General features: G+C 41.6%; 1 long non-coding RNA gene across 1 annotated transcript; it reads right to left on the bottom strand.

The window, feature by feature from the left end:
• Positions 1 to 2,863: 2,863 nt before the first annotated feature.
• LOC104945196 (uncharacterized) lies at positions 2,864 to 11,982 on the bottom strand. Its single transcript, XR_798313.1, has 4 exons — positions 11,893 to 11,982; positions 4,450 to 4,533; positions 4,084 to 4,297; positions 2,864 to 3,132 (listed from the first exon to the last, which is right to left on the bottom strand). It is a non-coding gene; the product is annotated as an uncharacterized lncRNA (long non-coding RNA).
• Between the last annotated feature and the right edge of the window lie 526 nt (positions 11,983 to 12,508).

Raw genomic sequence — 12,508 nt, 5'->3', positions numbered from 1 at the left:
ATACCTTTCCAACGGATGTTAAAATAAAGACAAAAAGAAATCCTGTGAAGCATAGCTCACCCGTGCTTTGCAACGAAGCAATCCCCAGACAAAAGGAGCTTCATTCCTCAGAAGAACTATAAGTGCTGAAATGGATATTTCTATTACCAGCCATTACAAACAATGTTGCCTCACAACTGCTTCTCATTTTTGGGGATTAAGAGGAAATACTCAGAGAATGCCTTATTTTGTTTTTCTCCCTCACCTCTATCACTTGTCGTGGAGTTAATGTCACTGCAAGGCGAGTGACTGGGTCATGACTAGCTCAGAGTTTGTAGAGGTTCTTCTGGCCTTGATCCCTGTCAGGCAGCCATAATGAGGAGGTTCCGCGTTCCCCATCGACTGAGGGTAATGGCCGCCATAAAGGCCTTGATTGCAGCTGCTGCAGAACACTCCTCCACATTGCAGCATGGCTCTTGAACTCCCTCAATCATCTGTCTGGCTCATATACAACCTGCCATCCCATCAGACCACTTTGTCATGTATATATCACTTGTAGACCCGCCACTCCTTAAACATACCAAGTGAAACTATAATGTCAAGCACTTAAAATTTAAAAACGAAATGTTCTCCCATGACACAGGATAATAGCTTTCTGATCTGTTACATAAAGTGCTAATGTTGTTTTACCTCTTTGAAATTCAGCCGAAATCGAAATTTATAATGTAATTATTATATTAATCATATATACAATTACTTTATAATTGTTAGTTGCTTTTGATTTGTTTCACTTTTTTCTTTTTTACCCAAAAAACAATATTATTTTTAAATTCAAGGCGGTCAATTGCTAAGCTATTTCTTTCAAATCACCCAAAGGAGAGACGGCATGAAGGTTGAGGGTAGAAATATACAGTGAACTTGCTTATCTCTCTTTATACAGGCTGAAAAAAACAATAATGTTTCACGTTTACCTGTTAGACAGAGCATCATGTCTTATTTAAGCCGCGGTCCATGACAGCAGGGTGTCTCCGGCTGCTGTAAAAATGTCGACAGGCTGTGCTTACACAGGGTTTTACAGTGTTACAAATATAGATTGCATTTTTGATTTGCTGTGCTCTCATTAAACTGACAAAGCCAGCCTAAAAAACATTTGGTATAAACATATTAAGGATATAAAGAAAATGTTACTAAATTCATAAATCAAATCAAGATTTACATGTTTTAATTATAAAATTTAACAGTGTATAATTATCCATGACATTTAGATGGCTAAATAAATTCCAGCTTGCCTTGTATCTCTAACAGGATAATATGAGTGTGGTGTAGGGGGCCAGGCAGGGGAAGATTTCTTCACCGTCATTTTGCAGCCACAACAGTGAGTGGGCGGTGACCAGACATGGCAGAAATCTGAAAGAGGTGTTCCACTATGTGTAGGTGGCTTCCAATTCACTGGATCACCATGTTCGTTTACAATCAGCCCCATAATTAAGGGAAACCAACCCAGAAATTATCAATCAGTTAATTACTGGGATGCTGCAAAACAAATCCAGCTCCTGATTGAAGCCCACTGGCTGCCCTCACAAGATGCTGCCGTCATCCAAAAGAAACCAGAAGGTTCGTGAATTTTGCAAAACAAACAATTGTCATTCAGTGTGGCAATGTATAATATTGTTTAAAAAAAAAGTTGTATGTTTGCTTTGCCAATATTTCCTACCTTTTTTTATTTAGATTAGTTAAAGATAATTCATTTCTATTTTTAAAGCTGCTCAGATTTAGCTTAGATTGCCCTTTTTCTGACTGTTAAATAATTTTTAGGGTGAGGTGAAAATGTAATCCACCTTTAATTTAAAGTGCTGTTCCAGTGGCTTGGCGAGCATCCAGGTTTTAAGCACTGATGTGTGTTTTTTGCAGTCTTGCAACCATTGGCACAATAAATATGTCATACAACATGTAGAGGTAACATGTAACCAGCTATTAACTCCCCAATGACTGGGAAATAGAGAAGTAATTCAATTGTGGGATGCCATGTTTAGTGGTTTCCTTGTGCTTGAAAATTGTACAGTAGGAAAATGCTTGTGCTGTAAAAAGGCAAAAAATCTTGAAGCTTGGTTGGAAAAACTTTGTATTTATTTCACTTTAATGGTGGATAGAAAAAAAGGGCAAGCAAAAAAATACACACATGCGCACACACTTTGAGAGCTGGAATATACGTCCTTTCATTGTTATATTTATTTCTCACACCCTCATTGATTAGCTCATTATTATACCTTTTTTATTAATTCATTTATTGCACATAAATGCATAACATCTCCAAACAATTATATTGCTGCTTTATGCATTTCCAGTACATTTAACACAGTTAATACGTCATCTTTTATCTAAATCAAGCATTTGTAAACAGTCCTTCAGAAGCAGTGGGGCCCCAGCTGGAAGCTCTGCATACCACAGCGCTTATTGAGATTCACTTAACTTTTTCCCATAGCGCAAAGGGAAAGACCTTTTTAAATTGCTTGACTCAGGACGTCTATTTCCCATCAATACATTTCCTCTGCATTGGACCATCAGAACTCACATCAATCCCCTGATAGTGTCAGCAGCTCATCTCTTAAGTAAATGCTGGCCAGATGGAATTAAAGGGAGGTCCTGGGTTTTTCTTAGCAAAAACATTTTCGAACCATTTCTCTATTAGAGATGTCATCGCAGGAGACAGAAACAAAAAAAAGAAAATCAGATTAGCAGTCCAGCAGATGACAACCCATCAGGCACCTATATGTGAATACTGAAGTCCCTCAGATAAGGCCTGTGCAATAATAGATCTATTAATAATATTCGCAGAGCCCCAATCTTTCTGGCCTCCACATATATTATGATAACACCTATCATTGCTAAGAGAATAATATTTCCTTACAATGGCTCTAGATCCATGATTGCTTTTCTTTTCTCTTTTCTTTTTTCTTTCCCCAACTGCTGTTTCTCTTTAGTCACATCTTGTAATTGGTTTCCTCATGGCTTCTCAGAGTATAACGAAGATTGCAGAGTGCCACAGACTTGAGCTTGTTCCGACTTGTTTGAAATGACCCGATAGTCAGTGACTTCATGTTTTTTCTTCTTCTGGGAAGTGCATCCAAATGGGGCTGCAGCAGGAAAAGGTTCCTGTGCATGGGGACAGCAGGGGGAAGCTTGGAATGAGACTCGAGAGGCAAAATAACCAAATCTGGGCCCAGGGTTTTTCGGCAGGCAGCAGAGTTACATTTACAGAATTTCTCATGTTAGTTGTGCAGCTGCCTCTTTGCTATCTCATCGGTATTGTCAGACTGGCTCTGGGAGAAGATTTAAGGGCTGGATAGAGGCAGTGGGAGAATTCAGATGTTATGTGTTGCCAGCTTTTGTACAAAATATTACAATGCAACAAAGAGTTGGTTGGTGACATTGAGTTTTGATTTTGACTTCAGTGAACACACTGGCTGATTTAATTATTTTAATTATTTCTATTGTTTCAATAACTTTTGTACGTCTGTCTTTGTAGTTAAAAGAACATTTACTTTTCAAACACTTTAAAATCAGCCATAACTGCAAAATAAGAAGTGGCAAGAATCAAGAATGAGCATGTAAAAACCATTTCAGTACTTCACTTTTTCTCCTTTACTCCTCTTTACCCTGTTTTCCTTTTCTGACTCCTTGTCACAACCCAAAGCCACTTATATTTACATGGCAAAAGAGGTGGAAGTGCTGCAGCATGCCTAATTTGCAGCAGGCCCCATGTTTTCTTTACAAATTGCAGTCACATATCATTTAGTTTCCCTGTATTATTGCTAAGAAAAACAATCAGAAAACCTCAAATGGGGGGGCCAGCGTACTCTGATCTCATCCCTGGCTCCGGCCCCCCTCCCAGTTCATCTCACTAACTGTCTCTGCCTCTGCCAGGATTTGCTGGAACAGATGCCTTTTTATTTTGACGGCCTGCTGCTTGCCTCAGTCAGTTGGGCAGCGGGTCACAAATGCTGACATACTCGCAAGGACACATGGGCACACACACTCACAGACAACGACACACACACACAGACCTACGCAGCGATGGCTGTGAAGCATGTGTGTTTAACTTACTGGTTGTTTAAGTAAGCTGAGAAGAATCCCCTCAGGTGATTAGTTCATTTGCAAGTCCCCGGCTGTGGAGGCTAGTACAGGCCCGCTGCCCCACTCGCTGCCTCTCTCGCTGCCTCTCTCTGCCCTTATTATGTTTCTGTCTTGTTCTTTTGCGACCAGCGTCGCTGCCTCCATCCTCTTTCTCCGCTCTGTTCTGCTGTTTGTTTATGTTTCTCTGGACTCGGAGGGAGGAGAAAGAGACAGAAAGAAGAAAGGAAAAAAAAAAGCAAGGGAGAGAAATGTTAAGCCAGCTAGAGTAATAGCGCCGGTCTTTGTCCGGCACTCATTATTTTCGCTTTGATTACAATCTGGAGCAGCTCAAGTTACCCTAATTCGGCCGGCTGAGGCTCCGGCTGAAATTGTGCTGCGCTGAGTGATGGTCGAATTGAAGCTGCCAGGGGGGGGTCAGCACTGGATCGGGTGTGGAAAGGAAAAAATCATAATAATAAAAGAAATAGATACATAAAAATGCAAAACAAAGGCAATATCTGTGGTAATGATGTGGCAAACGCGCAGCATCATAATAAACGCATTCTCCGTGTAAATTTCGGACTCATCCAGCATGGAGGAGATGTAAAACGATGAGACCAACCGTGTAATTCCTTGAGGAACACTTTCATGCCAACGGGACGTCTTGTTTATGCCAGAATGAGAATGTTGAGAAATGGTTTTGGTGTTGCACAGCGCAGGGTGGATGGAAGAACAGGCAGGCATGCTGGGATTTTCAGGGCAGTAGCGGTGGTTCCCTGGGAGGGGAATGAGTGCTGAGGACGCCGCCTAAGGGCCAACCGCCACTAGACACTAAGCACTGCGGAGGCCTGGTCCCCATGTAGCTCTAATCACTACCCCATGCCCCATCCATCTGTTCTCCATCAGCGGCCTTACAGTACCACTCCACCGCTCTGCCACTATCCACCCTCCATCCTCTTCCCTTCTGGCGATCAATCTCAGTGTCTCCTAACCTCCCCTCGTTTTCAGTTTCTAGATATTTCCCTGTCTGGTATTTTTTTAACTTTTTAACAGGATGTGTTAAATCTAGCAGGGGCAGACACTTTAACCCTCAATTTCAGTCTGTGTTTTCAAGCTATTTCCTCCTGAAGCTAAATTAAAACACCTATAAAACACAATTTATCGATCCGGCACTCGCACTTTCTCTCCCTCTTGCACCATGTTGGTCAATAAACGTCCCTTTTTGCCTCCTGGTCACAGCATGTAATCTAGTAGAGATGGCAGAAAGTGTCATCAGACAGATGTGAGTTTTCTAACTACCACGCCGCTGTCACTTCAATTACTAGCAGTGTTCACAGTTGTACTATAGCTATGCTGATTTTGTTCTGCCCCTGATGATCAGATAAGAGGTACTAATTAAAAAAAAAAAAAAGGAGAAGGAAAAAAAAACAATATTATGAGCTGCCCTAACGCTTCTCTGGGTGGTGATGAGTGAGGGCAAAGTTATTATTCTTTTGAACTCCTGCGGTGTGGGGGAAAGACGGCAGACATTCAAAGCAGCATGACGTTTGGTGTTTGTTATTTCTTTTTCACTTTTTTTAATTCCCGGGCTAGAGATTTATGGCTTGATAAGTGCCTGAAACTTTTCCTTTTTTTTCAAATGGGGATAATTTAAATACACCTACACACAGGCAGATGGGTTTTTTTCTCCGTTTCTCTTTTTCTTTCTGTTCGTATGTTTCTCTCAGTCTTGCCGTGTTGCTCTGGTCTTTGCTCTTCTTCTTTTATTTTAGCCAAGGTTTTATTCCCTGCCATCTGTAACATAGTGGCCGAATCTGTACCTCTACAGATTCGAAGGCAATTCAATCTCAGTTCTTGCAGCTTTGTAGTCATGTTCAGAAGCTCATTTGTTCTTGCTTTTGAAAAAATGTCTCTCACAGCACTATAGTAACAGCGCACAAATGTTTTTGAGTAGAGAGAACTGTAAATAAAATATGTTTGAGGCCAAGAAAATGACCCGCATACACAGACATGCTCTCCCGCTGTGCTTTTAATCCATTTCACCCACTTGCCTCAGATTTTAACAACTCTCTCAGAACTTTTGGTCTTTTTTCCAAGTGTAAAAAAAAACTTTGATGTTGGTCTGAATTTTTGGATAGAATATATTTCTCATACATTTCCCTTACTTATATCATCTCACCCAGTAGCTTCCTGTGGTTGCTAACTGAGGTATCGGCAAATGGTACTTCCTCATTCAGCCATTACAATATTTGTTTCCATTTCCTGTCAAGCGTGACTGCTCGACAGCCCATCCGTATAATTAAAACAACCTTTAAGCAATTTGCTGCAGAGTTTCTAATATTTTTAGCCTGGTCATTATTCCCGATGTACAGATGTGGCATGTCAATGAGGAAATGAGGGCCTGACAGCATCTCACTCCTATTGTTCATTGGGAGAAAAAAAAAAATTGGTGTAGGTAGTCAGATTGGTGATGGAGCTATTGCCCAATTTATTCATTCAATTGTCAGATTTACCGACAAATATGTGTAGCGCCAATGTGGGGCTGAATTTTGAAACTGTTACAGCCTGTCAACATAGTGAGAGCGCGGTCATTAATCACCATACATTTGATCAGAATGCAGCAAACCTCTACTGTTTCCTGTGATGGAAGGACAATGGAAGGCTGTGTTAGATCTTGTTCCGCTAATTGGGTTAGTGCAGCTAATGGCCATTTAGATGGAGGATAACAGGGAGGCATTTTACTCCACAAATGTGGTGATGGAAGCAGAAGCTATCATGTATTTGAACTCGAGATACTTGAGATAAAAAAAAAAGAAAGAGCTTAGATTTGTTGTAATGCTTTCTTCACACTTCTTAGTGGGTCTACTTTGGTCAATTCTGCAGTGCATTGGTGCCTTGTTGCAAAATCATAATTTTTTTCAAAGTGTATACTCTGCAGGTATTTGTTTTAATTCATTTTTTTTCTCACATTAAATCTGTGATGAGTTTGACAGCATAAGTATGCTTAAAATTGTGTAGAGTGAAAATCAGGAGCGGACTAAGTGGTTTATAATTTGAAGAAAATGCTATGTGAAATCACATCAGCCGCTACTCCATAAACCCCAGTTTCAGCACTCAGAGCAATTTTAAAGAAATGTTATCTCAAACTTGTTTGAGAAGAACAACAGCCCACTGTACAGGGATGTGGGAATTGAGAAAGGAATTAAAATTGCAATACCTGCATGCTCTGCTGCCCTACTCAAATTGCTTGGCTGTTCTATGCTTCTCTACGCAATATCCTGCCATCAAGCTCTGTGCAAAGGACGATAATAATGGATCTGGCGTCAGGATTTCCGTGTGCAGGTCATGAAAATTGGAATAGAGAGGATATATATGTGACTGTGCCGACCTAAATGGGCTAAGGGGTTTGCTATTCCCCAACCAAAGTTACGGCAACTGTTTCTGTTGTGTCCACTAGTCTGCCCAGTTGCTGAATACAAATGGCTTCTACTAAGACTAACCCAAAAAGTGATAACAACCCCAGGAATATTAAAGCACACACAGCTGTTATTAAAAAAAGATAGAGAAAGATTAAAAAACAAACAAATACTGGCTGGCGTCCTTGGTTGAGTGTAGTTCTGGGCGCAGTTTCAGTTTGGCTGCCAGTGCATTTTCTGGCCCCGTTATTTCTTTCCAAATGAGAAAGAAATGTTGTTTGTCCCCACCATGAGATGAGGAATAGGCCTACTGCTTCACACAGACTAACGTGACAGGCTGCATGACATCACTTAGCCAAAATGGATTGCCACTTCAAAATGGGACTGTTCTGCCCAGTGTTAGCAAGGCTCTCACTGGAAGAAAGGCTGGTCGCTAATTGACTCTGAAACTTATTCAATGTGTTTTCATTTTGTTTTAGTTCTGGCAGCAGTGTTGTTATTCTGTGGGTGGCAAAGATTAGTTGGCAGCTTTGGTATTTCAGTCTTGTTGGGAAAGTGAATTAAAGACAAAAATGTAAATCCCCTAATTAGAGCTGTTGACATTTTTTTCAAGACGTCCTATCGTGTGTTTAATTACTTTCGTTCAGCTGTATTTCCCAGGTATGATTTCTAACTAGTGAAAATTACCCTGTAAACTAGACAATTTAATTTAGGGAAATCATATTGGTTGAAAATATTTGAATATTGTACACCCTGGGACGCCAATAGTCAAAGTCTGATGGCAAAAGACTGCCGGTATTAGATTATTAACTCCCACACGGTCAAAAAATAGTCATGTCTGTTGGCTAATTTGCATTTACTTACACCAAAATACCCATCTCATACCCAGGACGAAAATGTAATCAACAATATTTCTCTTCAGGAATCTCGTTTTATATTTATATACTCGGTATAATCATAGACCCAGCTCTTACTAGTTTTCATCCATGTAACAAATATTGGTATCTCAAAACTTTGGAAAGAAAACAAAAAATAACTGGAAGTCTAGAATACCTCTTGGTAAACTGGGGAAATGTGTTTTTTTGTATTTTTTATTAATTTATGAATTTTTCCCAATATGTATATAGAAAAAACAGCATGCAAGAGAAATGGAGACTTGAACATACTGTCTATAGATAAAAGATAAAGTAAATCCTAGAAAAAAATACAAAGCAAGGTCACCCGATCTGTAACCCTTTTTGGGAGGTTCATATTAGTCAGATGAAATGTTAAATGCATATAGCTGTTTTCCCAGGAGTGTGTGTGTGATCCTCCTCCCCACTCCACTCTTTCTTAGTTGACCTGTGCACCACTCAGGCCCTGGGGGCTCAGGCAAACACATGGCCTGATCTGTTGCTCCTAAACACTTTCACCCTGGCCAGCGCATATACACACACAAATACACACAAACTCTCACAGAACGAGCACATCTGGTTTCCAGGGCGGCTCTCATGAATGCGGACCTTTTAGCTGCCAGTGCAGGCAGGCTGCTGGTGTTAATGACTGGGGCATTCCTCTGGTCCCAGGATGAAAATGGTGAGAGGATGCAAAACAGAGGCAGCGATCGCTTCTAAGGGGTAACCCAATCCATCCAGCAAGAGCCGTGGTGTGTGTCTGAATTAATGGCCGAAGGGGGTAGGCCAGCAAAAAGGTCCTTGGGGTCAGGACAGGCTGCCGCAACACCCCAGCCCGTATGTGCCAGGTCTGGCTTCCTCCCAAAAGCACAGAGAGGTCACAGCAATTTCCCTAAGTCAGGAGTGGGTCAGGGTCCCACTTCCCTTACGTATCAGTCACTAAGAATGAGGGGGAGAGCGCAAGGCATGGTCTTTGTAGAATAACCTCCCCTAATCCCCAGAGTGTCAGTACTGCGAGGAAAGTATGCATTTGTTTGGCAGAGGTTATGTGAGGAGAAAATGTGAAAGCTACATAGTGTATTTTCCAGCCTGCAACTTTGAATGTAATTATTCTATTCATAATGGGTGGGAAATGTCCTCACAGGTGTCATTATCTTTCTGATAATTGGCACGGTCCCTGATGCTTTCCGTTAAGTTGTTCTCTAACGTCAGCACGTCACCTCACCTCACTTGGCAGCACTAAGTGAACTGGGATACTTTGCTCAGGAACTGAAAGTGAATACATTAAGGGTGGAAGTAAAACGTTGCCCCGAAAAAGAGCTCAATAATGATTTAAGTAGCTTGCGGTAGAAGGGATTATATTACTGATCTTTTGATTTTTTTTCAAGTTTTTACTTGACCCAAATACCCCTCATCTCTCTGTCTCTTTTCAGCTCACCTCTTCTTTCTGGTTCACTTTTGAATCACATAAAAAAGGTAGGAGTCCAAACATACTCTACATTCATTGAGACTGGTCGTTGCTAAAAAAAAAACAACCTAGGTACATTTCTTTGATGATTCACCATCATAAAAATCTACGCTAAATATAACTTTTACTGTCATTCCGTAGCCTCAAAACATTTGCTGAAGGGCATAGATGTACTGCCACTAGTGGCAAAAAACAAAAAGTTATTGGTAGTCTCTCCATGATTAATATGAACTAAATATTTATACATTTAATATATATTTATGTATTTAATTTCTTGATAAGGAAATGCAAAAGCATTCAGATATTCCAAACCTGTGGTCTAACACGACTCAATCAATATCTGGAGCAGGAACGACTCTAAGCAATAGGGCATAGTAAGGAACATTTCTTTATATTCAAGAAAATGTATCCAAGGGCAGAAAAGAAACATCAAGAGCCATGAAACCTCCATTGATATTCTTTCATATTTATTTTAGTTTATTTCCAAATGTGCTACAGCATTTAATGCTCCGGCAGAAACCTTACGTTTTACTGTGCACACACCCAGCCCATGTCATTAAAAATTAAGAAGTATTTATTGGCACATGTAAAAAAGTGATAAACACGTATCCAGGGATAGTTTCGTGCTCTGTCGCTCGGGCAGCCGCTGCCCTGCTCAGATCGAAACCCATCAGAGCTCTGTTCTTTCCAGCTGCCAGAATAAATCTTGACGTGAGCGCCCAGCGCTGCCTACACTTTTTTGAAAAGTGCTAATCCCGCAGTGTGTGTGTGCCATAAACAAAATAAGAGAAAAAATTGAAGTGGCTAAAATTCTCCCATGCAAATAAACCATGAAATAAATGCAAAGAAAAACAAATGCTTTCCTTCTTCCTCTCATGGTCTGTGTTGCAAAAACACATATCAATGGATGCATGATTAACTTCTCGTCTGAAAGCACGACCCGGCCGCCCAGACGCTGCAACAAGCAGGCAGCAGGCTGCGTGGCACTCGAGCTGTTGATAACAAAAGCCATCACCCTGTGCACCGCTAAGCAGTTACCACATGATTTTATGAGAGCCATGCTCATTTATGAGTGCAATCAGTTGCAACCCAATGCCCCATAGGATGTCAGTGTTAGCGCCCCTCTTTGTCCTATGATGATGGACTGTCTGTTCAATGGCATTATTGTAGCTCTAGTGGCCATCCAGGGAGTAATACATTGATAACAATATCAGCTCATAAAGACGGGCCGTTGAAGAAAAGGTCACTCCCTTTCTTACGTGTACTGTATCTCCCTCTCCCCTCGCTGGGTCTCATTTCCCTGTCACTCCCTCTCTCTCTCTCTCTGTCTCTCTGTGTCTCTCTATCGCACTCGCTCTGGGTGACGAAGGCTGGCCCTCGTGTGTAAGGAAGCTGGAATGTCATGTTTTAACTGGAGTTAGAGGTATGTTGACAGGCCAGACAGAGGGAACAGATGGCAGCGTGACATGCCCAAGGTCATCTGGCATGCCACTGTCGGGAGCACTGGATTTGAAACCCAACACTTTATCGCCTGCTTCCTTTTTCTTTCTTTAGGTTTTCTGCTGTCCCCCTGCCTCCCTCTCCCCTCCTTCCTCCCTCCCTCCTTCCTTCATTCCTTCCTTCCTTCCATTTCATTCATTTTCTCACTTCCATCTCACTCCTCTTTATCACTTACTTCTTTCTCAGTTTGTTGTTCCCCAACCTCCCTCCGCTGCTTGCCGTGTCTCTCACTCCTTTTATCTGTTTATCACCCCTTCCCTTCTCAATGTAGGTCACAAAGCCTCCTGTACAGGCTGCTGCCTATCTCTGCTTAAACACACTGCCCCCTAAACTCTCCTGACTACTCTATACACACACACACCTCCAAGAACCTCCGTATTCTTTCGCTCTTCCTTTGCTCATTCTCTCCCAAACATGCTCCTATGGAGTCACATCGGCCCCGTTACCTTTGTCTCCCGGAGTCTCGCGCCCAAAAAGCCCTGTCAGCTGATATGTAGAAAGAATCCAAATTAGCTTTAATTACCTGTGCAGCCATGCCTGGAAGGTCGTGCACCGGAAATCCCAACCACATCGGTACAGTTAGCATGCCATGTCGCAACACATGGCTTCTTTGTCTTCCAGCTAATTTCTAACGGAAGCATGAAATAGAAAGAGAGAAAAAACACAGTGGGAAAAGGAGGGAGGGAGAGAGAGGATGCAAAGGGAGAAAACCGCTGTTTCCGCTTGCTGCTTACCCATCTTTTCTAAAGGTTTTTTAGGGCTCGTACTAAAATCAGAAACAGAGCAGCTCAGAGAACAATGTCCTTACTTTACCCAAAAGGTGTCAGGAGTGTCTGTTTCAGCTCAGCAGGCAGAGCCGTTTGTCCCAAAACAACATTGGCTTTTTTTCTCTGATAAAGAAAACATTGCAACACTGATTCAAAAGGCAGTTTGAAAGGGTTAAAAGTCATTCATGTAATCAACGTGTTGGGAATTACCAGCTGCACTCGGTACAGTGTGTTCGAGATTTGATTGTTTATCGAGCATGTCAGACAGCGCATGTCCATCCCGCCCGGTAGTAACCCCTTGTTATATTGTTAATGTTCCCCGGTGAGACTCTTACGGGTGCTTTAGCTCCATTTGCAGCTTTCACAGGCAGC

Source organism: Notothenia coriiceps, unplaced genomic scaffold (assembly GCF_000735185.1).
Source record: "Notothenia coriiceps isolate Sejong01 unplaced genomic scaffold, NC01 NC01_scaffold00009248, whole genome shotgun sequence".
Taxonomy (NCBI): Eukaryota; Metazoa; Chordata; class Actinopteri; order Perciformes; family Nototheniidae; genus Notothenia; species Notothenia coriiceps.
This window is presented reverse-complemented; position numbering and strand designations above follow the sequence as displayed.